This window comes from Meleagris gallopavo, chromosome Z (genome assembly GCF_000146605.3).
Source record: "Meleagris gallopavo isolate NT-WF06-2002-E0010 breed Aviagen turkey brand Nicholas breeding stock chromosome Z, Turkey_5.1, whole genome shotgun sequence".
In the NCBI taxonomy this organism is placed as follows: domain Eukaryota; kingdom Metazoa; phylum Chordata; class Aves; order Galliformes; family Phasianidae; genus Meleagris; species Meleagris gallopavo.
In genome coordinates this window covers 46961595-46967344 of record NC_015041.2, presented here as the reverse complement: position 1 = coordinate 46967344, position 5750 = coordinate 46961595, and positions in this window count along the sequence as shown.

Here is a 5750-nt window from a genome sequence, read left to right as displayed (position 1 = left end):
TTAGTCTGCTTCCAGAAGTCAGGCCAGAAAAGTGAATTACCATTGCCCCAGGAGAGCCAGATTCCACCTTGAAATTTGTGCTGAAATGAATTTTCTGCAAGTGATCTGATAACTGTGTTCTTTTTTAATTAAACTTTTTAGCCTATGGAGACTAAAAATGTCAGGTAGATGATTTTGTACAGGGAGAAGTACCACTACATATTTTACAATTACCTTTTTTCTTATTTCTCTATTATTTATTACTGTTATATACTTTGGAAAAATTCAGTATCAAACATAATTTTTAATGTACTGCCAAGCTCTAGAAATAGAGTAGATATATTTGATTTTTGCTCAAAGTGACACTGGACTTTGAACTAAAACATATGGTTCATAATCTACAATTAAAAATAATTTTCTCTGACTAGGAGCAGCATATGACATCTGTTCCATTCCCTTTTTATGCAATTTGCAAAAAAAGGGATGTGATCCTTATGTTGTCTGTGGAGTCTATCTGCATCTCAGCCTGGTACAGTTAGACACAGAGGATGAAGCTCAGAGATGGGAAAGACACACCTTTCTGCCTTTGGTCATCATGATGAGCTGGGGCTGAAATAACCATTATTTATTAGATTTCCAAACAGAATGTCAATTTTACAGATTATAATGGTCCAGGGTGACTCTCAATGAAATATTGTCAATCAGATCTCTTTGTCTGTTCCTGATAGGATCCTTGGCTTGAAGTATCCAAAATCCTGACATGGCTTTTTGCTAAGAGAGCGCTTCAGTGAGGATAGCCTTGGCTGTGCAGTGTCGCCAAACCTGCAGTACTTTTCCACCTCCAAAGGGACGTAACTGGCTAAGATGTTGATACCACACAGAGGGGTCTTGTTGCAGGGATGGCTGGCCATGTCACAAGCTCCAGTTGGGGAAATCAACCCCAGTGGGGACTGAAAAGATCTGGGCATAGCTGGTGAGGATAATCCCTTGAAAGCAACTGTGCCGGAAGCAACAAGGACAGGTTAACCAAGCAAAACTCTGCATAGAGGTTGGTAATGGAAATATTGTTTCTCTCCTCTGAAATCAGAGAAGCTCTACCACCGGCAGTAAGGAAAATGTCCCTTAGGCTGCTACAGAATGAAGTCCTTTCCCAGAAGTGGTGGATGGTGAACAAAGGTCTGGATGCTAACATTCTAAGCTGTGACTGACTTTAAATATACTCTCTGATGATACTGGAGCTGATGATACTGGAAATCAACTGGCACCTCCTTTGCCTTATGCTGACATAACTCCCATTGGGATATAGGAGATCTGCCCTTGGGCGAGAGGTTGGACAGATATTTCTGGGAGAAGCAAGATGTCCAAGGGCCTCCCTGCCAACTTGCCTGCCCGGGCCTGCCATGACAAAGGGTCACATTACAGTCCAAAGGAAACTTCCATAGCAATGGAACCCAGAATGGTGCTTGGAATGTTGGCTCACAGCTGGAACCACAAGCTGTATTAGGCAAGCATTCTGGTTAGCCACCAGGAGCCCTGCTCTCCATGTGTACAGCTCCTAAGACCAAGAAATTGAAGAGAGATATTAGGGGAGATCACCTGGAAACAGGAAAAGGAATGGACAGAAGCTGGATAATCACTGCTTGGGAATCACAATAGCCATATCATCAGGGAAGAACTTTCCTTTATAAGCAAAACCAAGCAAACATCTTCCCCTCCCTGGCAAGGATCTAGTACAAACCTCAGCGCAGGAGTTCAAACTAAGTGAACAATATGTGTGTGTAGGGAGGTGTGAGGGATGATGGAAAATGATACTTTTCACTGATGACTCTGCAGTAGAGCTTCAGAAGACATCTCATTATTTGACCTGTGCAGGTTTGTGATTTTTCTGTCTAGTAAGTGAATTTCATTTATCACCACCCTGATGTGATGTGCTTCAGAGTGCTTCCCTCCCAACACTGGAAGGCAGAAACTTGGAGAGGGAGAAAGGGAAATTGTTTCTTGTTTCAGACAGAAGCAGACTTCAGTCTCCCTCATGATATCATGTACTAGATGGTCCATCACTACAAACACATGGCAGCAGGAAAGGCACATGAAAATGTAAACAAAAAAGAGGGAAAGACCACCAAAAAACTCGGTTACTCTCAGTATCCACTTCTACTTTAAGACAATATTTGGCAAAAAATCCCATGCTGGAACTACCCAAGTGGAGGATTTTGAAACTTACAGTGGAAATGGGATGCAAAGCAAAGAGGAAGGCATTTTGATTTGTGGGCAGACTGCAGACAGAAGTTACTCGTAAGGCATGCAACCTGTGCACTTTGAGGTTAAGTGGAATTGAGCACTTCTTTCTTTAGAGCAAAGAGAAAACAAGAGAGGAATAGTGCAACTTGAATGTGGGAGTTATAAACCTAGAAAATGGCAGTGCCTCAGTAAGACTGTTGATGAGCAGCTCTTAGTTGGTTAATACAGTATGCCAGGGCCGATTCTTGGCAGAATTACAATTATATTGTTTTAAATTATGTCCACCGTTTGACATCATAGATTTTGGCAGGTGCTAGTATTCCAGCATGCTAGAATTTATAATTATAATCTATAATTAGATTGGTTTGCACACAGCCTCGAAAACACACTGCAAAGAATGACATCAGTGTTACTGATGTTATTTAACCCCATAAACTTCTTCTTCCTTCAACTAAGGTCTATGTCCTTCATGTTCTTTACCCCCATTCTTCAGATACTGTGATGCATAATGGAATAGATACTAGAACAACATTTAATAGGGAAAGCAAGCTGTAGTCTAGAGTTAGACTTAGTTGTGTTGTTACATACCTAACCTAACTATGAGTCTGCAGTTTCTGTGAGTTATCATTGCAGCTCATGCTTCTTAACCAGTATTAAACTATAAATTCCAGCTTCAGCTTCAAATGGGGCAAAGACCCAAAGAGACAGCACTTGGAGCTTGCTGCTGGGCCCTGGCAGGTCCAAAACATTTGTTCCTTAGGATGATCATAATTTGTTCTTCAAATGTCTGTGTCACTGCCCAGGGTAGTCACTTCAGCTGTCCTGTATGAGACCAGAGGTCTGGCCCTGGTTCAGGGCCCTGCCCAGCAGCTAGCTTGTGCTATAAGCTGTGTAATAGGGTCATGCATGAAGCAGTTCTTTCCTAGCTTTTTATCCTGGACTCTTTCAGAAGGAGGATCTAAGCTAACTGCCTGACCGGCTTTTATCAGTGAATTTCTCCAAGTTTCTTTCTGAACCCACATAAGCCTCTCACATTTGGTAGGGGGGGAGTTACACAGGTGGATTACATGTTGTTTCAAAAGTCACCTCCTTTCCTTGTTTCAAATAGATGATAGATTCATGTGATGTCCTCAACTCTTTACCAGACCAGGCAGCAGAATATTAATTTCCTGACTGCTCTCTTTGAGCTCCTTGCTGTTTTAAGTAACACCACACATGTTCTTTTTTCTGTTCTGTACCATAATCTTTACCCATTGTCATAATCCTCTCCCTCTGTTCCAGATATGTTTTGGGTTGTTTATTAGGCAGAAGCTGTATTGAACATCTGATCTGATTCCTCTTGTCTTTTGGCATCATTTGTAGATCCATTTGATTTTCCTAAGTGCCAGAAAAACTTTACATAAAGCATTCAAGGTTTATTCCCTTATAAAGGGCAGTAATTGTGATACCTCTACCATGTCCTATCCCTTTTGTAATAATTCTGACTATGCGATGTTTTTGTCTACTGCTGAGCATGGTATTTTTCCTTTATTACTAGCCAGGACTTTATTCCTGAGTGGTTATGATTAGCTCAGAGGTCATCGTTTTATGTCTGCATCACTTTGTGCTTATCTACATGGAATTTCATCAGCTGTTTTATTGCCTAGTCACTGAATATTACCAGGTACATATGCAAAGTTGGCTTTTGTCTAGATGGCTCGGATTAGGTTCGTGTTATTAGTGAAGTTTCTGCCCTCCTTATTCCCTTCTGATGTTTTACAACTTCTTTGAGACTCTATTGAACAGCAAAGGTCACTAATGCACATTTCCTTGGGGACCTTTCTCTGTTGGAAAAAAAATACTGCTTCCTCCTATAGTTTATTTCTTCTCTTTTAACCACTTATTTGTGTGTAACCTGTTCTTCTATGGGAGATTTGGGTCTTTTGAGGGCTGTGTTGAAATCCATCAAAACTGTTTCAAGCTGGCAAGTTGTCCCAGTCATCAAAGGAACAGTGGTAGGTTTGTGAGGCAGAGATCTCTTTCACAAACACCAATGTGACCCACCCTTGATAAGTCTGATTTATTCACATGTCTGCTGGCTCTTTGTCTGTCCCCTAAAGGAAAATGCCTTTGTGACTGTGAGGCCAGCACTGTTGAAAACTTATCAGAAAATCGTGGAATCACGATATACAGGATAACGGCTTTGGACAAGGGGGGATTCACAGCATTGTATTTCAGAAGCTTTTGTACTTTGGAGATAAGGATAACATTTTTCTGTTGTATCAAAACAGAATGGTTCACAAGATGTAGAACACTAAATGCATCTCTCAATTATGCTTTTTAAGGAAGTAATCATTTCTTTTTCCTGTCTGTTTATCTGCTAGTATAATGAAGCCTTCACTCTACTAGACACACCTCTAATGATAACTTCCTGCTAGCACACAATGATTGCGTTAGGATTGTGGCCAAGGCTCAGTTCTGTAGGAAGGGAAAAATAGATGTAGGAGGAGGGAGAAAGAGACAAGTAGGCACCTCCCCTGGCTACCGGGGAGCTCTGGGGAAAAAGGAATAGAGGAGATTTCAGTGCTGCTGGCTGCTCTGAGCAGCAGGGGAGTGGAGACAAAAGGTTACTTGGGAGCACTTCAGTGAGGAACTGAAAGGTGTTTGGTGATAATGGGCAAATTATTGGCAGAATACTTCTCTGTGGGAAGAGCACACCAGTAACCACAGACTGACATTCACCTAAATTAATACAGAAAGTGGAGAAATTAGGAGGATTTTCACTTCCTTTTTTGGTGACTCATAAACAAGAGAAGCAGCAGCATAAAAGCAAGCAAGGAGGTTATATTAATTGAGTCTGAAGTCAAGGTCAGTTACTTTAACAGAAGTGAAATGATGATAGACTTATCATCTGGTAAGGATATTTTTCTCAGTTGTGGTAATGTCTGACTATTCTAGTGGACAGAAAAAATGATCCCTGACACTGAAGGTTGCGTTTGTACAGCTAAACCTTTCCCCATGCATGAGCAAATGCGTCTGGGAGACATGACTTGGCTGTTAATTGAAGAATTGCATTAAGAACAGCTTTTGCTTTTACCTTTGGCCATCATAACTGCTTATCTCAACTGCCCTGGGACTGCACCAGTTGTTTTTGCTCTCCTGAGCAGCAGGGGCTGTCTGGAAAATAATATGTATTATACAGAATCTTTCCTGTGCCATTCTTGTCCAAAGAATACAGCCTTAAACTTTTCTCTTAGTACAGAACTGAGCCTTGGCCACAATCCTAACGCAATCATTGTGTGCTAGCAGGAAGTTATCATTAGAGGTGCATCTAGTAGAGTGAAGGCTTCATTATACTAGCAGATAGACAGGAAAAAGAAATGATTACTTCCTTAAAAAGCATAATTGAGAGATGCATTTAGTGTTCTACATCTTGTGAACCATTCTGTTTTGATACAACAGAAAAATGTTATCCTTATCTCCAAAGTACAAAAGCTTCTGAAATACAATGCTGTGAATCCCCCCTTGTCCAAAGCCGTTATCCTGTATAT